We start from the raw sequence: 24,499 nt of genomic DNA, 5'->3' as shown, positions 1-24,499 counted from the left end.
TTGTAAATCTTTTCCAGCCTTCTTCACCTTCCTCCACCCAATCTTTCTCAGGTGTGTTATGATCCAACAAGAGTAATAATGCAAGTTTTATGAAGATCTCCTTATAAAGGAAAGGTTTCGGAAATACTGCTTTCTGTTTACTTTTTGATATGTGGATGATAAACAACACCCCATCTTTCCAGAACACAAGGAGGGGGCGACTTCAAGCTAGCAGTTGAATCAGGAATCTTCTGATGCATTATGCTTTGCATCATTGGCTCTGCTTAAGTCAACATGGTTTTTCAAAAAAATTGTTTTGTGTTAAATTTTATTTGTAAAACTTTCTACCAAATAAAGATGTGCAGATTAAATAAAATTTCTAAATGTGGTTGATAGCACTTGGCCTCCCTGCCATTTGTCTGCTCTCAGCTTTCCAGCTGAAAAAAATGAAAAGATTCATGGTCTTCTTGAAGTGTCATTAGTTCAATTTCCTGCCAGCCTCGGGTCCTTGACCTCAGTGGTGAGGAACGTGAAAGCAGCAGATGATGGAGATTTTAGGATTTTGTTGCTTGAAAAGGAAACCAGGTGTCAGGGACCGGTATGAACAAATGAAATAACAGAAACACTGGCAAATCCTATCAGGCTACTCATTCTCAAGAGTAGTGTTCCTTTCTGTACTTTTAGTGTACAGAGTATTCATCTCAATTGTGACTTTTATCAGAATTGTCAACAGCTGTTTGCTCAACTGTCTTCCCTACTCCATTGTAATATTCCTTGAGGGCAGCACATTCAGTGTCTACAAAAACTAATTTTACCTTAAAATTCTGCACACATGCATGTAGGGTTGAGTGAGAAAAAATGCTTGCAAGAATCAGGAAAAAGTTTTAACTTGTAAAACAGGTAGGCTCACAGGTGTATGATCCTATGCTATTCCAACCCATATGTTTAAATGAAAAAACAGAGGACTGCTATATACAAAAGTGGTTTTCTGGGTTCTTGGATATAATAACTTTGCGGCTCACAATGGCTCTTATATCCTTAAGGCAGGAGAGAGTTGGGGCTGGGCATGTGTCAATTAAATCTAAAGCCACTGACAGACCATAGGGCTAGGCTGGAGCCAGTGGCTGAGAAGTTGGCCTCCTAAGTGAGGAGAATGTCTAATTTGCTGACAGGAAAGCAAAAGCTCAGTGAACCAAGTGCACGCCAGACAGACATTTTTCATACCTTTTATATGGCTGGTTTGAGTTAATGCCAGTGATTAGGATTTAGAACACAAAACCCACCAAACTTCTTTATGAAATATTTAGCACAAAGATCTCTACATTACTAGAAAAACCTCAGGAAACTCTTAGCAATAGCTCCACAACATTAAAAACACTCAACTGGCTTTTAAAAAGTAAATTTATTACCACACATAATAAGTCCAGAGAGTAGAGAGATTCCATCATGTCATCAAGACCCATGATAAATCTTTAAATATTTTGATTTTTTTGAACTTTACACTCTGTCACTCTCAACATATGGGTCTCATACTTTGGCTGGTTCCTCTGCAGTGCCTCAAACTCTGTCCCCTGAGCAGAAAGCCGGGGCTGTATTTACCCAAGTGGCTCTGCCCTGCACTTTTCATAATTGTCTCACATTTAGGACAAAGCTGCAGGTAGAAACAGGGAGAAAAGAGCAGTTGTATATGTCCCTTGGTTTCACAGCTCCTCAAAGAAACAGAGAATTAATTGCATGGTAGATCTACACTATACTGAATGCCAGGAGGGAGCCATCACCAGCCCTGTATTGTTGCTGTTCCTATGTCTTGAACCAAAGCAGCATCCTGTTCTCAGACACTAACTTGGGTTTGGAGACCTGAGTGTTTGGAGACACGATGTCTAAATAATAAAGCTTGGAGAATGTGGGCATCGATCCCACTACCTCTTACATGCTAAGCAAGCGCTCTACCACTTGAGCTAATTCCCCACGTCAGGGGAGCATTATTTATTGTTAGCGGGTGGCCTGGAACACAGGTGATTTCAGGGCCTTCAGCAGGAAAGCAGGGCTCTAAGAGCAGATCTTCTCATTGATGGGCCAGGGCAAACAGCAGTGGCTACTCATTCTCTGCAAAGAAGGAGGAGAAAAGGGAACAAGGAGAAAGTCACAACAGGAAAACTTCACGCTGCCAAAATGTCAAGTTTAGAGTATTCCGGGACAGAAAAGGGCACGTCCCAGCAAAGGAGGACCTGCCTAGACCTGCCCAGGTAAAGCATCACAGATTTTTAAAAAATGATTAAATACTTAAAAATGATTAAATGATTTTGTGTGTGTGTGTGTGTGTGTGTGTGTGTGTGTGTGTGTGTGTTTATAAAAGTGGGACCAGAAACAATTGTAACTGTCTTGCTGCTTTTTTTCCTCTTGTGGCCCAGTCATCTAGCTTTTCCCTTCTTCAGAGATCTTAGTCACTCTTCTTTTCCGCAGTCTCCTTTGTTGATAAGAAACAGAGGCGGTGCTCAATTCATGATAGTTCACTGAGTGACCAACTGAATGAAGGAAGGAAGAAATAGCCTTCCAAGGTGTCTCCCGTTCATACTACTCTTACTGTGTATCTACACTTGCATCTCTATGACTGGAGACATTCACTCAACAAAAAACATAAACTGAACTTATAATCATATCCTCCCTGTTTTTTCCCCAATTTTTTGTGCCATGAATTATACTAGGAGACTTAGGGAGTTTACTTGATGTAGTCTGACTGAATTTTGCCAAAAAAACTATGTCTTAGTCTGCACTTTATGCACTTTTTAGAAGTAATAGAGGCTCAGATAAGTTAAGTGTTCCTAAGGTGCCAAAGCTGCTAAGTGGGAAAGCCTGAACTAAGAAGCAGATATTTTTAGATTTTAAATGTGATTTTTTCCCTCTGTACCAGCTCAGTTATTCTGCCTGTTCTTTTGCACTTTGGCCCATTCATTCATACAACTAATATCTAATTCCAAACCTCTTCCTTACTTACTTTTTGGGCTTAACGTTTTTTTTTTTTTTTCCGACAGAGTGTCACTCTGTCGCCCAGGCTGCAGTGCAATGGTAAGATCTTGGCTCACTGCAATCTCTGCCTCCCGGGTTCTAGTAATTCTCCTGTCTCAGCCTCCAGAGTAGCTGGGACTACAGGTGCCTGCCACCACGCTTGGCTAATTTTTGTATTTTTAGTAGAGACGGGGTTTCACCATGTTGGCCAGGCTGGTCTCAACCTCCTGACGTCACGTGATCAGCCTACCTTGGCCTTCCAAAGTGCTGGGATTACAGGCATGAGCCACCCCTCCTGGCCTGGGTTTAACTATTTTATTTTATGACAGGGTCTCACTTTGTTGTCCAGGTACCGGTGCGTTCTCTGTTCACTGCAACCTCCACCTCCTGAGTTCAAGCGATCCTCCCACCTCAGCCTCCTGAGTAGCTGGAACTACAGATGCATACCACCACACCCGGCTAATTTTTGTTTTTTTTTGTAGAGACAGGTTTTCACTGTGTTGCCTAGGCTGGTCTCAAACTCCTGGCGTCAAGGGATCTGCCCACCTCGGCCTCCCAAAGTGCTGGGATTACAGAAATGAGCCACCACGTCTGGCCTTGGGCTTACCTTTCAAGTCAACTTTGATTCATTGTCTTCCTTGAAACACCACATTCAGCGATTAGTCAAATAATGAACATTATTCTTGCACAACTCTTTTGAATCTATCAATTACTTTCTACTCATTTAGTACATATTCACTGGGGAGATGCTCTGTGCCAGACACTCTAGTAAGATAAGGTAATTCAGAGGAAGTACAGACACCCCAGACCTCAAACGAAGACAAGATAAATATGGACAAGGGAAGATCCACCTCCAGATTCACCATTTTCAGTCTTTCTGTCATTTCCAGCTAAATAACGCCTTCAAAAATGTTTCAAAATAACTAAGTCACTATTTCAAACTCTTTCAATGTTAGCACCCTTCTATATGCTGGACTACTCTTAATTTTCTCATTATAACATGATCTTGCTTTTCTTTTAATTTGTGTCTTTGCTTTCTACCTGAATTTTTATTTTGCATTATGAAATTGATAGGTCCATTACTGGATGGCATGGTTCAATTCTCCAGTATGTCTGTTGATTTGTGTTCTACTAAATCTTCCAATTACTGAGAGAGGAGTGTTAATGACTGCAACTATAACTGGATTTTTCTATTTTTACTTGGCGTATCCAATTTTGTTTATGAGTTTTGAAGCTCTGTGTCCTCATATACATTTGGGACAATATTCTCCTGAAAAATTGACAATCATAATTATTTAGGAGGCCTCATTATTCCTGAAAAGTTTCTCTGCTTTCAAATCTACTTTGTCTGATTTTATATATATACACCACAGCTGTCTTTGATTAGCGCTTGCATGAGGTATCTTTTCCCACTCTTTTCTTTCAATCTGCTCTATAACTTTTATTCTTATTTATAAGTGTATTGCAGGTGGCTTTCTTTAGTCAGCATATTTATTTTTAACACATTCTGATGATCTCTAGTTTTTACTTAATGCATTTAGATAATTTACATATAATGTTATTATAGATAAGTTTTTAGATAGATCTATTATTTAATAATTTATTAACCTTTTTTCCCTTTGTTTTAATTCTTCTATGTTCCTCTGTCTATCTTGTTTTGGTTTATTTCAATCTGGTTGGTAAGTGGTCTAGGGATTACCATATACATATATAACTTTTCACAGTATACTTAGAATCAATATTTTACCATTCAAGTTGAATATAGAAACTTCATCAAGAGTTAGTCCCATTACATTTACCCTTTTATCTTATGTATGTAGTACATCTAGATACAATGACAACTGCATCAGATAAAGTTACAATTTTTGCTTTCAACCATCAAACATACCTTAAGGAACTCAAGAGAAGAATAATAGTCTGTTATGTCTACCCAGACATTTTCTATTTCTGCTTTTGTTCCTTCATTGATGATGTTCTAAGTTTCCTTCTGGTATCACTTTTCTTATCTCAAACCTTTGCTAATTCTTTTCCAGCAGTTTTGCTAGGACTGAGAATGTATTTATTTACCTTCCAATGAGAATGTATTTATTTGCCTTTATGTCTGGAAGATACTTTTGCTCCACATACCATTCTGCGTTGATAATGTATTTTTCCTTTGGTATTTACTGAATGTTATGACATTTTTTTCTGGCTCCTGGGTTCCCGATGAGAAATCTACAATCATTCATTTGGTATTTTATCTTTCATTTCCCTTTGGCTGCTTTCAAAATTGTTTTGTGTTTTCTTAATTTTCCGCAGTTTGATTATGATATGTCTTGCAATGGGTTTCTTTTGGTTTATCCTGCTTGACATTTACTGAACTTTAAAAATCTGGTTTATATCTTTTGACAAATTTGATATATTTTCAGCCATTAATTCTTCTCAGTTTTATCCCACAAAGACCTCTTTGTCCTCTTACAATAATGTGAATGTTTCCAGATTACAATAATGTGAATGTTGGATTTGTTATTTTTTATTTGTCCCTGAGCCTCTGTTCAGGGACAATAAAATCCTCCTTTCTTTCTATAGGTCAGATTCTGTAGGTATTCTTGTTCCGTTTTCAAGTTCATTGACTTTTTCCTTAGTCTTCTGCATACTGCTATTGAGATCATCCAATTAAGCTTTTTATTTCCCCTAATAGTTTTGGTTAATACTTTTTTTAATTCTTAAGTTTAAATTGGTGTTTACATATTCCAAATATTTGGTGAGACTTTCCAACTTTCCATTCACTTCATGAATGCTATCCCGTAATTCTAGGAGCATTGTTATAATAACTGCTTTAATGTATGTGTCAGATGATTTTGACATATGTGTCCTCTCAATATTGTTATTCGAGGATTCTCTTTGCCATGTGAATTAAGATCTCCCTGATTTTTCATAATGCTGAATATTTTGGGGCTTGTAACCTGGACTTCTTTGGATTATGTGATGAGACACTGTGTCTTGTTGAAATCTTAAGGATAATATTGCTATTTTTGTTTTTGCAGGCACACAATTGCCTTGTATTTAAGCTCCAAGTACCAACCAGACTTCCATGTGTTGTTGTTTCACAGATAACTCTATTTGAAAGCCTTGACACTGCGGATGAGAGATCTCTGGAGTGTGTGCAACCAGTGGTCAGTGAGGACTGGAAAGTGGACCATTGTTCAGTTCAGTCCTCAGGCTCTTTTTAGGTAAGTTGTTTGGGATTAGAGCCACTTATTCACAGCTGGCAGGTGCGTCCACAAGCTCATGAACAACTTTATGGGTTTGCTTTCTACAGTATCTGTCCAGGCACATTCTAGTTACTTGACACATCCTGGTTTCAGTCCTCTCACCAGAAAGCCAGGGCTGTATTTACCCAGGTGGCTCTGCCCTGCACTTTTCACAGTTGCCTCACATTCAAGCTACAGGCAGAAACAGGGAGAAAAGAGCAATTGTTTATGTCCCTTGGTTTCACAGCTCCTCAAAGAAGCAGAAAATTAATTACACGGTAGATCTACACTATACTGAATGCCAGGAGGGAGCCGTCACCAGCCCTGTATTGTTGCTGCTCCTACATCTTGAACCAAAGCAGCATCCTGTTCTCTGACTTGTGTTTGGAGACCTGAGTGTTTGGAGACCCAGGGTCTAAATAATAAAGTTTGGAGAATGTGGGCATCGATCCCACTACCTCTTGCATGCTAAGCAAGCGCTCTACCACTTGAGCTAATTCCCCCACATCAGGGGAGCTTTATTGATCCTTAGTGGGTGTCCTGGAACACAGGGGATTTCAGGGCCTTCAGCGGGAAAGCAGGGCTCTACTAAGAGCAGATCTTCTCACTGATGGCCCAGGGCAAGGTGCAGTGGCTACTCATTCTCTGCAAAGAAGGAAGAGGAAAGGGAACAAGGACAAAGTCAAAAAGGGAAAACTCACACTGCCAAAATGTCAAGTTTAGGGTATTCCGGGACAGAAAAAGGCACATTCCAGGAAAGGAGGCCCTGCCTAGACCTGCCCATCTAAAGTGTCACTGATTTTTAAAAAATGATTAAATAATTAAAAATGATTAAATGATTTTGTGTGTGTGTGTGTGTTGTGTGTGTGTGTTTATAAAAGTGAGATAGTATTATCACTTGTTCCTTGTAGCTGAGACTCTCTGGGGATTTTGAGATGGTACAGATTTCTGGAAGGCAAAAAGCTCCTGTTGTTTTCATAACTAGGCCCTTTCAGGAATGAAGCCAGCGTGCTGACCACTACCTTAGGAAACCTCTGGAGAGTGCTTCTTTCACTTGCATCTGAGATATAGGTTGCCTCCTTGCTAAGGTGTGTCATGTACAAGTTACATGTCCAACTATATCTCAGAACAACAACAACAAAATTACAGAGCAGAGCCATAAAGAATAAGAGACAAGATCATATCAGAGTGTAAGAATATGTAAAATATTAGAGTGTAAGAATCAAAATTGAGCTATGCAGAGAAGGAGTGGACATATGGTGGAGAAAACTGGGCTGTTTGTAGGAATTCCTGTGTGAAGAAATAAACCTGTTCAATTTAAGTGCTGTGTGTGTGTGTGTGTGTGTGTGTGTGTGAAATACACATGGAGGGAAGCAGTGATTGAAAAGCCTGGCCACTTGGAGATATGTTGGGAGAGTTTTATGAAAACTCCCAAGAGTAATTGAAAAAATCCCAGGCAGAATGCTTAAATAATTAAAGCAACATGTTAGAGAAAGGTGTTTAGTTTTGAATGTCAGAGCTTGAACATGAGAAAATAGAAATTGAAGAGAAAGAGAAAGAAGTCATAAAGATATTAAAGGATTGAGGTTTACCCGCATTTATCGTGTCAGCTCCCGAGGTGGACAGCAGGAGTCTTTCTGCAGCGTCAGTGCCCATCACACTTCCTGCTGCAGAATACATCCTCCATAAACACCATAGCATGGATGATGACAGAGGTGAATGAAAAGAAAGAAAGACATTCTGGTGATGTTGTGCAGGAAGGATCTACAGTATTTGTCAAGACATTGGGTGGAGAGATTTGAGGGAGAGGAGACAAAGACACTGGGAAGTCTTGAGCCTAGTGTGGTAGACACAAAAGAGATTCTGAATTAATAGCTGATGAATGAATCCACTCATTTATTTGTATTTGTTATGTGAATGAATGTTACATGAATGACCTGGCGTGGAGAAAACAGATGGTGAGACTATGTGCTAGGGTAAAGCAAGAGCTCAAGTTTTTTTTTTTTTAATTTAGAAAAAAATCTGCTTTTCATATCTGGTTTTCCTATTTAAAGCTATGTGATTTGAGGAAAATGGTTTAACTCCTCTGAGCTTTAGTGTCATCTACAAAATTTGGATAATGATACTGAGGGAAGCTGAAAAGCCGTATCAACCAACTTATACAAAAAATAATAAACATTCACTTCCATTTCTAATGCATGGTGCTGAAAAAGTCCTTGTATGTGAGATATTGTTCACCTTTAAGGAACCTGCTCTCAAGAGCTGATGAGGGACTTTTTTTTAGTGCAGTTCTGTTGTCACTGGCTGTTGGGCTCATTTAGTTGGCACCAACAAATCTCTGTGAACATAAAAATAAAATAAAATAAAGATTGTGGAGGAATAGAATACAAACACACAGTAAGGTGAGATTTGCACAACAGAGTATAGTAAAGGATGTGTGCCTGATTCTTTTTGCATTCTCTTTGAATCATTTTTAGCCTTTATTCTAAGTCCCCAATTATTGTCATCCTTCTCCCAACAAGATCATTTCTCTCCACCGCAGATATTCTGGCCAGGCTCTCTGGTTAACCATCTTGATGTCCTGAGCACTCTGTTTGTACTGAGACTCTGATTTATGTTCAAATGATGCTCTTCCATAGCAAGGCTTCCTGCTTTGCCCAAAGAGCATTCAATTTTTCAAGCAATTTAGGGCTCCTTCCTCACCCAGTATCTATGTGAAACCTTAAAGGGAAGCCTATTCTTTCCAGGAAGATAATCCTGTTGTGGTTTTAACCTCAATCTGTAAATTCGCTGGGGTAACTGGGAAAGAAGTCATAAAGATATTAAAGGACTGAGGTTTATCCACATTTACTGTGTCAGCTCCTGAGGTGAACAGCATGAGTCTTTCTGCAGCTTCAGCCCCCATCACACTTCATAGGGGAAGAAAACATCCTCCATAAACACTGTAGCATGGATAACAGAAGGAAAAGATTCTGGAGAGGTTATGCAGGAAGAATCTACAGTATTTGTCAAGACATTGGGTGGAGAGATTTGAGGGAGAGGAGACAAAGGCACTGGGAAGTCTTGAGCACAGTGTAGCAGACACAGAAGTGATTTTGAATTAGTATCTGATGAATGCAAGAATAAATCCACTCATTTATCTGTATTTGGTAAATGAATGAATGTTACGTGAGTGAGCTGGTGTGAAGAAAACAGATGATGAGACTATGTGCTAAGTGAAAGCAAGAGCTCATGATTTTTTCATTTAGAAAGAAATCTGCTTCCCATATCTGGTTTCCCTCTTTAAAGTTATGTGATCTGAGCAAAATGGTTTAACTGCTCTGAGCTTCAGTGTCATCTATAATACTGTGGTAATAATACTTGGGGAAGCTGAGAAACTATATCGACCAACTTACATAAAAATTAATAAACAGTCAGTATAGTTTCTAGCACATAGTGCTGAAAAAGTCCTTGAACGTGGAGTATTGTTCACCTTTAAGGAAAATGTTCTGAAGGTCTAAGGAGAGAGATCAGTGCAGTTTTGTTGCCATTGGCTGATTTGCTCATTTATTTTGTAGCAACAAGCTTCTGTGATGACAAAAATGAAATAAAGTTTAAAAAGTAAAATAGATGGTGGAGAAACACAATAGGGATGTATAGTAAGGTACGATTTTCTAGGCAAAATGGATTTGTACAAAAGAATGTAGTAGTGAAGGATTTGTGCCTGATTCTTGTTGTATTATTTTTGAATCTCATTTAGCCTGTATTCTAATTCCCCAGTTGTTGTAATCCTACCCCCAACAAGATTATTTCTTTGCACCATGAACATTCTGGTCAGATTCTCTGCTTAACCATCTTGACTTCCTGAGCACTCGTGTTTTTACTGAGACCCTGATATATGCCCAAATGATGCCCTTCCATAGGAGGGCTTCTTGCTTTGCCCATAGAGCATTCAATTTTTCAAGCAATTTAGGGCTCTTTCCTCACCCAGGGTCTGTATGAAACCTTAAAGAGAAGCCTGTTCTTTCCAGGAAGAGAATTGCAGTGGGTTCTGACCTCAACCTATAAATCCACTAAGCAAGCTCCTACTGAACACCTATGATGCAAGCTCAATCCAAGAGGCCAGCACTCCACAGGGGGAAGGCAACCGAAGCAGTAGCTAATGCTTACTGAGCAGTTCTTATTGATCAGATCCATCTCTAGGTGCTGTGATCCACCCAAAAATATCCCACAATCCTATTTCCCATGTAAAGAAAGAAGACTGAAAGAAAGGGAAGCTAAATGATAGCTTCAAAGTGACAACTTCCCTGATTCTTCTACTGAAAACTGAATGTGTCACCTCCACACTGCCGAGTCCTTTACTGCCTAATGAGTCCCTCCCAGTAGATATCATCACATGACTTCTTGTTTATTTTTCTTCTTTGCTTCCTGTCTGTTTCTCCCCACTCCTTGCAACTATGACGTAGTATCACAAAGGTGAGAATATCTGTGTTTTATTCACTGTGAATTACTGTACCCAAAACAGTCTCTTAACAAGGTATGCGCTTGAGAAATATTTGTTGGATGATTAAAAGAATAAAAGAGTTCACCCACCCCACCCGATAATTATGTTTGGATGACCTTCAGAGCAGACAATTGGAAGAGAAATTTCCCCTGCTTCCCTTGTCAGCTAGAGAGGTAGACATATGACATAGCTTGTAGTTTCTTGTGTAATTTATATCTCTTCACCACACCTTGTATTCAAACCACTAAGAAGCCAAAAGAAGGAAAAAGAGAAAAAGAAAGAAAGAAAGAAAGAAGAAAGGAAGAAAGAAAGAAAGAAAGAAAGCAAGCAAGAAAGAAAGAAAGAGAAAGAAAGGAAGGAAAGCTCATTTTTAAATTTTAAGCTAATATTTGGACTGTCTTGAAATCATTATGTCATAGCATTTGTGTTCCATTATTTATCACACCTATTTCATTTCCCTTAACGGAAAGAGCGGCAAAAGCTGTACCTTGTCTGATGTTCAAACTCAGGACCTTCAGAATACGAGATTGACAGGTGGCCTGCTGCTCTAAGAGAGCAACTGTTCCTAAGAGCTGAGATCCAGATTATTAAATCTCATTTCCCACACACTGCTGCTTTATCAATTCCTAGCTTTTAAAGAACACAATCAATGCTACTTGGAAATCACTCCTTATCAGCCAGTGCTGCACTGGAAGAATTCCCCACTCAGGACAGGTGGAGTCCACCCGTTTCCAGTATTCACATAATGATAGGACCTTCTGGCTTGAGGGACCAGAAACAATTGTAACTGTCTTGCTGCTTTTTTTCCTCTTGTGGCCCAGTCATCTAGCTTTTCCCTTCTTCAGAGATCTTAGTCACTCTTCTTTTCTGTAGTCTCCTTTGTTGATAAGAAACAGAGGTAGTGCTCAATTCATGATAGTTCATTGAATGACCAACTGAATGAAGAAACAGCCTTCCAAGGTGTCTCCTGTTCATACTACTCTTACTGTGTATCTACACTTGCATCTCTATGACTGGAGACATTCACTCAACAAAAAACACAAACTGAACTTATAATCATATCCTCCCTGTTTTTTCCCCAGTTTTTGTGCCATGAATTATACTAGGAGACTTAGGGAGTTTACTTGATGTAGTCTGACTGAATTTTGCCAAAAAAAACTATGTCTTAGCCTGCACTTTATGCACTTTTTAGAAGTAATAGAAGCTCAGGTAAGTTAAGTGTTCTTTCTAAGGTGCCAAAGCTGCTAAGTGGGAAAGCCCAAATTGAGAAGCAGATATTTTTAGATTTTAAGTGTGACTTTTTTCCTCTGTACCAGCTCAGTTACTCTGCCTGTTCTTTTGCACTTTAGCCCATTCATTCATACACCAAATATCTAATTCCAAACCTCCTCTTTACTTACTTTTTGGACTTTTTTTTTTTTTTTTTTTGACAGAGTGTCGCTCTGTCACCCACGCTGTACTGCACTGGTGAGATCTTGGCTCACGGCAACCTCTGTCTCCCGTGTTCAAGTAATTCTCCTGTCTCAGCCTCCTGAATAGCTGGGACTACAGGTGCTTGCAACCACGCCCAGCTAATTTTTGTATTTTTAGTAGAGACGGGGTTTCACCGTGTTGGCCAGGCTGGTCTCAAACTCCTGACCTCAGGTGATCCGCCCACCTCAGCCTCCCAAAGTGCGGTGATTACATGTGTGAGCTACCCCTCCCGGCCTGGGTTTAACTTTTTTATTTTATTTTATTTTATTTTATTTTATTTTATTTTATGACAGGGTCTCACTTTGTTGTCCAGGCACCGGTGCGATCTCTGTTCACTGCAACCTCTGCCTTCCGGATTCAAGCGATCCTCCCACCTCAGCCTCCTGAGTAGCTGGAACTACAGATGCATACCACCACACCTGGCTAATTTTTGTATTTTTTGTAGAGACAGGGTTTCACTGTGTTGTCCAGGCTGGTCTCAAACTCCTGGTGTCACGGGATCTGCCCATCTCGGCCTCTCAAAGTGCTGGGATTACAGAAAAGAGTCTGGACCTGGGCTTACCTTTCAAGTCAACTTTGACTTATTATCTTCCTTCAAACACTACATTCAAGGATTTGTCAAATAATGAACATTATTCTTGCCCAATTCTTTTGAATCTATAAATTACTTTCTACTCATTTAATACATATTCACTGGGGAGGTGCTCTGTGCCAGACACTGTAGGTAATTCAGAGGAAGTATAGACACCCTAGACCTCAAAAAAAGACAAAATAAATATGGACAAGGGAAGATCCACCTCCTGATTCACCATTTTCAGTCTTTCTGTCATTTCCAGCTAAATAACTCTTTCAAAAAATGTCTCAAAATAACTAAATAACTCTTCCAATAATAGCACTCTTCTATATGCTGGACTACTCTTAATTTCCTGGTTATAACATGATCTTTACTTTTCTTTTAACTTTTGTCTTTGCCTTCTACCTAAATTTTTATTTTGCATTATGAAGTTAATAGGCCCATTACTGGATGGTATGGTTTAATTCTCCAATATGTTTGCTGATTTGTTTTCTACTAAGTCTACCAATTACTGAGAGAGGAGTGTTAGTGTCGGCAACTATAATTGGATTTTTCTGTTTTTACCTTGCGTATCCAATTGTGTTTATGAGTTTTGAAGCTCTGTGTTCTCATGTACACTTGGGACAATATTCCCCTGGAAAATTGACAATCATAATTATTTAGCAGCCCTCATTATTCCTGAAAAGTTTCTCTGCTTTCAAATCTACTTTGTCTGATTTTTTTATATATACACCACAGCTGTCTTTGATTAGTGCTTGCATGAGGTATCTTTTCCCACTCTTTTCTTTCAATCTGCTCTATAACTTTTATTCTTATATATAAGTGTATAGCAGGTGGCTTTCTTTAGTCAGCATATTTATTCTTAACACATTCTGATGATCTCTAGTTTTTAATTAATGCATTTAGATTATTTACATGTAATGTCATTATAGATAAGTTTTTAGATAGGTCTATTATTTAATAATGTATTAACCTTGTTTCCCTTTGTTTCAATTCATCTATGTTCCTCTTTCTCTCTTGTTTTGGTTTATTTAAATCTTGTTAGTAGGTGGTCTAGGGTTTACCATATACATATATAACCTTTCACAGTATACTTAGAATCAATATTTTACCATTCAAGTTGAATAAAGAAATTTCATCAAGAGTTAGTCCCATTACACTTACCCTTTTATCTTATGTATGTAGTACATCTAGATACAATGACAACTGCTTCTGATAAAGTTACAATTTTTGCTTTCAATCATCAAACATACCTTAAGGAACTCAAGGGAAGAATAATAGTCTGTTATGTCTACCCAGACATTTTCTATTTCTGCTTTTGTTCCTTCACTGATGATGTTCTAAGTTTCCTTCTGGTATCATTTTTCTTATCTCAAATCTTTGCTAATTCTTTTCCAGCAGTCTTCCTAAGAATGAGAATGTATTTACTTACCTTCCACTGAGAATGCATTCATTTGCCTTTATGTCTGGAAGATACTTTTGCTCCACATAGCATTCTGGGTCGATATGTCTTTTTCTTTTGTTACTTACCGAATGTTATGACATTTTTTCTGGCCCCTATGGTTCCTGATGCGAAATCTACAATCATTCATATAGTAGTTTCTCTTTCATTTCCCTTTGGCTGCTTTCAAAATTGTTTTGTATTTTCTTAGTTTTCAGCAGTTTGATTATGATATGCCTTGCTATGGGTTTCTTTGGGTTTATCCTGATTGACATTTACTGAACTTTAAAAATCTGGTTTATATCTTTTGACAAATTTGAACCATTTTCAGCTATTAATTGTTCAAAGTTTTATCCCACAAAGACCACTTTGTCCTCTTCTTTCCAGATTACAATAATGTGAATGTTGGATTTGTTATTTTTTGTTTGTGCCTGAGCCTCTGTTCAGAGACAATAAAATCCTCCTTTCTCTCTATAGTTCAGATTATGTAGGTATTCGTGTTCTGTTTTCAAGTTCATTGACTTTTTCCTTAGTCTTCTGCATTCTATTATGGAGATCCTCCAATTAAGCTTTTTATTTCCCCTAAGAGTTTTGGTTAATACATTTTTTTAATTCTTAAGTTTAAATTGGTGTTTATATATTCGAAATATTTGGTGAGACTTTCCAACTTTCCATTCACTTCACAAATGTTATCCCCGATTCTAGGAGCATTGTTATAATATCTGCTTTAATGTATGTGTCAGATGATTTTGACATCTGTGTCCTCTCAATATTGTTATTCGAGGATTCTCTTTGCCATGTGAATTAAGATCTCCCTGTTTTTTCATAATGCGGAATATTTTGGGACTTGTAACCTGGACTTCTTTGGATTATGTGATGAGACACTGTGTCTTGTTGAAATCTTAAGGATAATATTGCTATTTTTGTTTTTGCAGGCACACAATTGCCTTGTATTTAAGCTCCAAGTACCAACCAGACTTCCATGTGTTGTCGTTTCAAAGATAACTCTATTTGAAAGCCTTGACACTGCTGTTCAGAGATCTCCAAAGTGTGTGCAACCCAGTGGTCAGTGAGGACTGGAAAGTGGGCCATTGCTCAGTTCAGCTCTCAGGCTCTTTTTAGGTAAGTTGTTCGGGATTAGAGCCACTTATTCACAGCTGGCAGGTGCGTCCACAAGCTCATGAACAACTTTATGGGTTTGCTTTCTACAGTATCTGTCCAGGCACATTCTAGTTACTTGACACATCTTGGTTTCAGTCCTCTCACCAGAAAGCCGGGGCTGTATTTAACCAGGTGGCTCTGTCCTCCACTTTTCACAATTGTCTCACATTTAGGACCAAGCTGCAGGCAGAAACAGGGAGAAAAGAGCAGTTTTATATGTCCCTTGGTTTCACAGCTCCTCGAAGAAACAGAAAATTAATTACACAGTAGATCTACACTATACTGAATGCCAGCAGGAAGCTGTCACCAGTCCTGTATTGTTGCTGCTCCTATGTCTTGAACTAAAGACACCGAGAGCAGTGTCTTGCTCTCAGACACTGACTCAGGTTTGGGTACCTAAATAATAAAGCTTGGAGGATGTGGGCATCGATCCCACTACCTCTTGCATGCTAAGCAAGTGCTCTACCACTTGAGCTAATTCCCCATATCAGGGAAGCTTTGTTTATCCTCAGCGGGTGGCCTGGAACACAGGTGATTTCAGGGCCTTCAGCAGGAAAGCAGGGCTCTACTAAGAGCAGATCTTCTCATTGATGGTGCAGGGCAAGGCGCAGTGGCTACTCATTCTCTGCAAAGAAGGAGGAAAAAAGGGAAGAAGGAGAAAGTCACAAAGGGAAAACTCACGCTGCCAAAATGTGAAGTTTAGGGTATTCCAGGACAGAAAAAGACACGTCCCAGCAAAGAAGACCTATCTAGACCTGCCCAGCTAAAGTGTCACTGATTTTTAAAAAATAATTAAATAATTAAAAATGATTAAATGATTGTGTGTGTGTTGCGTGTGTGTGTGTGTGTTTATAAAAGTGGGATGGCATTATCACTTCTTCCTTGTAGCTGAGACTTTCTGGGGGTTGTGAGATGGTCCAGATTTGTGGTAGACACAAAAGGGATTCTGAATTAATATCTGATGAATGAATTCACTCATTTATTTGTTATGTGAATGAATGTTACAGGAATCACCTGGTGTGGAGAAAACAGATGGCAAGACTATGTGCTAGGGTAAAGCAAGAGCTCACGTGTTTTTGTTTTTGGTTTTTTAATTTAGAAAAAAATCTGCTTTTCATATCTGGTTTTCCTATTTAAAGCTATGTGATTTAAGGAAAATGGTTTAACTCCTCTGAGCTTTAGTGTCATCTACAAAATTTGGATAATGATACTGAGGGAAGCTGAAAAGCCATATCAACCAACTTACACAAAAAATAATAAACATTCACTTCCATTTCTAATGCATGGTGCTGAAAAAGTCCTTGTATGTGGAATATTGTTCACCTTTAAGGAACCTGCTCTCAAGAGCTGATGCAGGACTTTTTTTAGGGCAGTTCTGTTGTCTCTGGCTGTTTTGTTCATTTAATTGGCACCTACAAGTCTCTTTGAACATTAAAATAAAATAAAGATTGTGGAGGAATAGAATACAAACACATAGTAAGGTGAGATTTGCATAACAGAGTATAGTAAACGATTTGTGCCTGATTCTTTTTGCATTCTCTTTGAATCATTTTTAGCCTTTATTCTAAGTCCCAATTATTGTCATCCTTTTCCCAACAAGATTGTTTCTGTCCGCCACGGACATTCTGGTCAGGGTCTCTGCTTAACCTTCTTGACCTCCTGAACACTCTGTTTGTCCTAATAACCTGATTTATGCTCAAATGATGCTCTTCCATAGGACGGCTTCCTGCTTTGCCCAAAGAGCATTCAATTTTTCAAGCTGTTTAGGGCTCTTTCCTCACCCAGGGTCTATTTGAAACCTTAGAGGGAAGGCTATTCTTTCCAGGAAGAGAACCCTGCTGGGTTGTAACCTCAATCTGTAAATCCACTGGGGTAACTGGGGTTAGCTCAGTTACTCCAGAGCTTGCTCTCTGAGAACTGGATGGTGCTGCTACTTCCCATAAAGGCTGAATAAAAAGAGGCATCTGCAGGCAGGAGAAAGCGCTATGGTCATTGCTGGAAGATTCCTTCTGACCATTAGCTCTCTCTCTGACCTGGTGTGAGAAGGGTGACAAAAATCGGAGACTTGAAAACAGGCCAAAAAAAAAAATGGATTCCAAAGAATTTTAAAAGATCATGCACAAGTTCTTAATTAGATTCTTTTATCCAAATCCATTTTGTCTGGAAAATAATACCTTACTACGTATCTGTATTCTATTCCTCCATAATCTATTTTATTTTATTTTAATGTTCACAAGAAGCTGGATACTAGCTACCAAATGAGCAAATCAGCCACGATAACAGAACTGCACTAAAATCTCTCATCAGATATTGATACAGTCAAGACCCTCATGAATGCCTATGATACAAATTCAGTGTGAGAGGCCAGCTTTCCGCAAGGAGAAGGCAACCAAAGCAGTAGCTAATACTGAGCAGTTCCTATTGCCCAGATCCATTTCTAGGTGCTGAGATCCAGCCAGAGAATCCCACAGTCCTCATTTTTCATATGAAGAAACATGTGAGTGATTCACCACCCCAATCCTCATGTATCATCAGTTGTCAAACAAAGCCAAGTAGCCTTCTGTGCAAAAAGCTCTCCTAACCCCCAGTTGCCTTGATAGGTAAAAGTATTCTTATGACAGTGCTAGAAAAACACGGGCACAAGTGTTCCGGCAAGATGACTAGAAGGCAAGGCTAAAGTTGTCAAGGTGACAAAGTCCCTGATTGTCCTCTTGAAAACTGAACGTGCCACCTCATGTGTATATGTGTATGTGTGGATGCATATGTGTATGTTGTATGTACACACCTACACATATATCTACAAATGCATGTATGTATGCATGCATGTGTGTACACGTGCATGCACACATGTATCTGTATACATGTATTATGTACACAGTATGCATGTGTACATGTATGTGTGTCTGTGCATGTGTAGATGTATACATGCATGTACACATGCATCTACATATGCATGTGTATGCCTAAATGTGTGTACACGTGCATGCATATGTGCACTATACATGTGTACATTACGTGTGTGTATGTTTGTACACGTGTATCTGCACATGCATACGTACATGCATGCGTGTACATGTGAATACACATGTGTATGTATACATGTATGTACACCTGTGTGCACATGCATCTACATATGTGTATAACTATATGTATGTGTGTGTACCGAGGTGTACCTGCATCTGCGGGTATGCATTTGTGTACACATATGTCTGCACATGCATGCCCGCAGGCATGGATGCATGTGTGTGTGTGTGCATGCATGCATGTGTATCCATGTATGTGTGTACACAGAATGTTTGTATGTTTGTGTGTAGGTATTCGTGTATGCATAAATGTGCACATGCATGTTTGCATGCATTTGTTTACACATGTACGTTTGTGTGCATGTGTATGCACATATATGCATGTGTACATGTATACATTGTGCTCATGTGTGCCTACATGTATGTATATATTGTACATGCATTATGTGTGTATGCACATATGTATGTGCACGTGTGTGTGCATGTGTGTACATTCATGTATGCACACATGTGTTATTTATGTGTGTGCATGCATGTATTTGCATACATGCATGTGCACATATGTGCACGCATGCATGTGTGTAGGCATGTGTGTGGATGTGCACACGTATGTATGGACACATGTATTCTTGCATGCACGTGTACATGTATGTGTGCACACAGGCATGTGTAGGGATGTATGTATGTTGTATACGTGTATGTGTGTATACATGTATGTATGTACACAAAATCTGTTTTATGTACACCTAGATCTGTATTAGGGTTCTCTAGAAGGACAGAACTAACAGGATAGATGTGTGTATGAAGCGGAGTTCATTAAGAAGTATTGACTCACACAATCGGAAGTTGAAGTCCCACAATAGGCTGTCTGCAAGCTGAAGAGCAGGGAAGCCAGTCCGAGTCCCAAAACCTCAAAAGTAGGGAAGCTGACAGTGCAGCCTTTAGTCTGTGGCCAAAGGCTCAAGAGCCCCTGGCAAACCACTGGTGTAAATCCAAGAGTCCAAAAGCCGAAGAACTTGGAGTCCAATGTTTGAGGGCAGGGAGCATCCAGCATGGGAGAAAGATGGAGGCCAGAAGACTCAGCAAGTCTTCCTTTTCCAAACTCTTCTGAGTGTATGTATGTATACCTGCATGCATGTATACATATATGTTTTCAATATTTATACACATGGATTCATTTAGGATATTATTAGATCTGGCTTCTTTGATATCAACTTTTCATTATGTTTTTAAATTCCATCTATGTTGTTGGATGACCACTTGCCTGATACTGTTCATTGCAATACAGACTTCCATGTATGAACACATCACAGTTTGTATAACCATATTGCCATTGATAGCTATTACATTATATCTATCCTTCAGTTATTACAAATGATGCCACTCTAAACATTCCTGAATGTGTATCCTGGTACACATAAGCATGCATTTTCTATGCAAAAATGAGTGGAATTGAAACCCTCTTTGCAAAAATTATGACAGTGAGAAAAATCTAACATAGCTGACTATCTTGCTTCTAACTTCACAAACTGTCCTTGTTCATTCCTGGGCATAGGCCAAGCTAACTATGGAGGAATTCATAGTTTAATTTTAAAACAAAGATGATAATAGCTGCTTCCCAAAAGTAACCCCTCCCTGCTAAGGGACTGAAACTACCTTTGTAAAACTAACAAATTAGGCATAAGGTTAAAATTATGGTTCAGGAATAATGTAGCTGGAAGTCACAAGATTGTAGCCTCCTCAGTTGCTCCTATAGATAACATCACTACTGTAAAGCCTAAAATTGGTGCTTGATGTATTTTTTAGACCCTGTATTTTCATGGACCAGCTGATGTCACCTGGACAGGTAACCCATTAAAAAACAAACAAACAAACAAAAAGCCGCCAGCCTGACCAACATGGGGAAACCCCATCTCTACTAAAAACATAAAAATTAGCCAGGCATGGTGGTGCGCGTCTGTAATCCCAGCTACTCAGGAGGCTGAGGCAGGAGAATCGCTTGAACCCAGGAGGTGGAGGTTGCAGTGAGCCGAGATCGCACCATTGCCTGGGTGACAGAGTGAGACTCCGTCTCAAAAAAACAAAAAAACAAAAAGCAAACAAAAAAAAAAAACTTGCTCAGCTGGTCTCATGAACCCCTGATCCAGGAACTGACTCAGTGCAAGAAGACAGCTTTGACCCTTTATGATTTCATTCCTTACCCAACAAATTAGCATTCCCCAGTCCCTATCCCCTGTCCACCAAACTATCCTTGAAAAACTCTGGCCTCCAAATTCTCAGGGAGGTGGATTTGAGCATTATCTTTCATCCTTCCACTTGGCTGGCCCTGCAATTATTAAACTCTTTCTTTGCTGCAAAACCTGCTGTTCTCACTGCATTGGCTTTTCTGCGCGGCAGACAAGAAGAACCTGTCAAGTGATTACAGAATTGCTGGTAAGAAAAGTGTATCTTCAACTAGATACTGCCACACTCTTTTCCAAATTTACTGCATTCACTTGCACTTGCAGTAGCTGTATATTAGTGTTTTTCTTGCTCTACTTAGTTGAAGTCACTGTAACGTTTCTCATTGTGATTACTATGCATGTTCACAAACCATTTCCCTGTTTATTTCATTTTAATCTATTGATTGTATTTAAATGTATACTCTGTATTGTAGCCTCTGAAGTTATCTTAAAAACACAGCTTTTTTTTTTTTTTTTTTTTTTTTTTTGTGGTGCCACTGTTTATAACCCTTCAAGCACTTCCTAATGTTGTCTTAAAAGTCAAAGCTTCTTAGACTTTCATGTTTGGTCTGATATGGTTTGGCTGTGTCCCCACCCAAATCTCATCTTGAACTATAGTTCCGACAACCCCCACATGTCTCAGGAGGGACCCTGTGGGAGGTAATTTAATCATGGGGGTCAGTTACCCGCATGCTGTTCTCATGATAATGAGTTCTCACTAAATCTGATGGTTTTATAAGGGTCTTTTTCTCCTTTTGCTTGGCATTTCTCCTTGCTGCCACCATGTGAAGAAGGGCATGGTTGCTTCCCCTTCTGCCATGATTCTAACTTTCCTGAGGCCTCCCTAGCCATCCTGAACTGTGAGTCAATTAAACCTCTTTCCTTTATAAGTTACCCAGTCTCAGATATGTCTTTATTAACAGCATGAGAATAGACTTACACAGGTCCAATGCTTAACTCTCAAATTTTATATCCCTCTCCTCCTACATTTGAACTCATACTAAACTATTTTTAACTTCCCCCTAAAAATGAAATTTGTGTGTCTCAGTTTAATCATAGTCCTGTGAATTAATGACTCCAATCCTCTCTTCCCTTAACTTTCACAAAGATAACTACTACACATTCTTCAAAAACCTATTTATGACATCCATTGTCTATAAAGCTCTCCCCAGCCTGAAGCCTATGTTAGATTTCCTTACTGTGAGGTCCATGCAACTGTCCATAGTGCTTTCCAGGCTGTATTGCCATATTTCCATATGGAAATTCCTTCCTGGCATTTCTTGGGAAATTTATAATTTTCCAAATCGTGACAAAAATCAGTCAAGAAAGAAGGAAAATGGGGAAAGTATAATTAAAATTCTGCATAGGCAGAATAATGCCCCCCTCCAAGATATTCATATTTTAATCCTCAGAACCTGTGAATCTATTACTTTGCATGGGAACAATGACTTTGCAAATGTGATTAAAGTTAGGAGTTTGAGCTAGAGAGAGTATCCTGGATTATCCAGGTGAGCCTAATTTAATCACATGAATCCTTAAAAGTAAACAACCTCTCTCTGCCATTTCAGAGAGCAATTAAATGACAGAGGATTAGAACAAAGTGACATGAGAAGGAACTGATCTTTCATTGCTTGTTTTGAAGATGAAAGAAGAGGGTCATAAGCCAAGGAATGTAGGAAGCCTAGAAGCCAGAAAGAGCAAGGAAACAGATTCTCCGGAAAGGGACACACGCTGCCAACATAGTGAAACCCAGTTTAAACTTCTGATCTACAGAACTTTAAGATAATACATTTATTAATATATTGTTTAATACACTAAGTTGTGGTAACTTGTTACAGCAACAACAAAAAACTAATTCACATTCCTCTTAGGGCAGGGGTCCCCAAACCCCAGGGCGCAGACTAGCAACAATGTGTGACCTGCCATAGCAGGTGATGAGTGGCAGGCGACCGAGCATTACCACCGGAGCTCCGCCTCCTGTCAGATCAGATTTTCATAGGAACACGAACCCTATTATGAACTGCTCATGCAAGGGATCTAGGTGGTGTGCTTCTTATGAGAACCTAATGCCTGATGATCTGAAGTGGAACAGTTTCATCCCAACACCACCTTGCCCCACCAGTCTGTGGAATAATTGTCTTGCATGAAACCAGTCCCTGGCCCCCAAAAGATTGGGGACTGCTATTTTAGGGTATACAGGGTCATATCTGTCTTGAGAATTGCTGCTTCTCTCTTCCAAAGCGATTTGGGGGCATGATTTCCCACACACATAAAGCCCTTTGGTGAGAGTCTGCTACTCACCAAATGAATAAATTAAAACTGCCCCAATTGTGTTCAAGAATGTCTACCTAGATTTTTGGTTAGCTTGAGGTTGAGGTACTTTATGATTGTTCTCCAAAAAGAAGAATCACCGGTATCTTACAAAACAATTCCATTGACCAGAAGTTATTTCTTGACTATGTTTTACCTGCTTTTTATTTTTATTTTCTACTTTTTTCCTTCACTTGCAAAAGTTTCTCCCATTTGTTTTGAGGGCTTCTATTATCTTACACACATCAGCAAACAGTTGTTGATTGATAAACTGACAATTAATATGCTTTCTGTTAACTGAAAGATATTGTTCTTCAGCTGCAGAAGAGGAGGGACTACAAGGGTCTATACAAGGTTTTACTTGCTCATCTGAGCTGATAATGAATCCTTTTTAAACTACCTTCTTTTCTAAATTGAAACCTGAGTCTACATGACTCACTAGGCAGGATTTACAGAAAATGTATTAACTAGGATACAGAGCCAATGAATATAAAAGGTACAGCACAATGAGACTTACAGATGTAACTCAAACACTCAGGTGCTGTCACCTCTACTGTGGGCAATCTCAGAAAGATTCACTCTATTCAGGGAATATGCTTTAGGTTCACCTAAACTTCCTTATAGTTTACCTTCCTCAGGTTGTGTTAGTACCCTTGAGGCTAGTCCTCCAAGTATATCTGCTTGAGGATGGATTGAATGAAAGGAATCTTGGGAAACAGAAATAGCAAAAGAGAAATCTGAATGTAAATGAAAAACAAAGATATAATAAAATCAAGAGACAGAGACAAAGACAAAAAAAAGACTCAGAAAGAAAAAAGTCTCAAATTTTTTTGCACTTGTTTGGCATCTACGGGCTCAGACAACTTTGGATCCAAAAAGAAACAGAGAGCATGGTTCCCCTTAGAGCAGCAGTTCCCAACCATTTTGGCACCAGGGACTAGTTTTGTGGAAGACAAATTTTCCACAGATGGTGGAGGGGGATGGTTTTAGGATAATTAAAGCATATTACATTTATTGTGCACTTTACTTCTATTATTATTACATTGTAGTATATAATTAAATAATTATAGAACTCACCATAATGTAGGATCAGTGGGAGCTCTAAGCTTGTCTTTGTGCAACTAGACTAGACTCACTGGGCAGGATTTACATAAAATGTCTCATTAACTTAGATACAGAGTCTATGAGTGTAAAAGATACAGCACAGTGAGGTTTACAAATGTAATTCAAATATTCATCTGGGAGTAATGGGAGACAGTGACAGATCATCAGACATTAGCTTCCCATGAGGAGCATGCAATCTAGATGTCTCTCATCTGCAATTCACAATAAGGTTCGCGGTCCTATGAGAATCTAATGCCACTGCTGATCTGACAGGAGGTGGACCTCAAGTGGTAAGGCGGGTGATGGGGAGCAGCTGTAAATACAGATGGAAGCTTCACTCACTCGCCCATCACTCACCTCCTACTGTACAGCCCAGTTCTGAACAAGCAACTAACTTGTACGTGGCCCAGGGGTTGGGGACCCCTGCTTTAAAGAATTTTTTTCTTTTTTTGAGACAGGGTCTCACTCTGTCACCCAGGCTGAAGTGTAG

At 39.2% G+C, this 24,499-nt stretch overlaps 1 long non-coding RNA gene and 1 other non-coding gene across 2 annotated transcripts; both read right to left on the bottom strand.

Annotated features, from left to right (window-relative positions):
* Nucleotides 1-1,362: 1,362 nt before the first annotated feature.
* Nucleotides 1,363-15,752, bottom strand: LOC117980552 (uncharacterized). Its single transcript, XR_004671877.3, has 3 exons — nt 7,811-15,752; nt 4,874-6,863; nt 1,363-2,085 (listed from the first exon to the last, which is right to left on the bottom strand). It is a non-coding gene; the product is annotated as an uncharacterized LOC117980552 (long non-coding RNA).
* On the bottom strand, nt 6,649-6,721 carry TRNAA-AGC (transfer RNA alanine (anticodon AGC)). The gene has a single exon. It is a non-coding gene; the product is annotated as a tRNA-Ala (tRNA).
* Nucleotides 15,753-24,499: the final 8,747 nt, after the last annotated feature.

The sequence above is a fragment of the Pan paniscus genome, chromosome 5 (genome assembly GCF_029289425.2).
Source record: "Pan paniscus chromosome 5, NHGRI_mPanPan1-v2.0_pri, whole genome shotgun sequence".
Lineage (NCBI taxonomy): Eukaryota > Metazoa > Chordata > Mammalia > Primates > Hominidae > Pan > Pan paniscus.
Note: the sequence above shows the minus strand (reverse complement) of the source record. Positions and strands in the feature narration are given on the sequence as shown.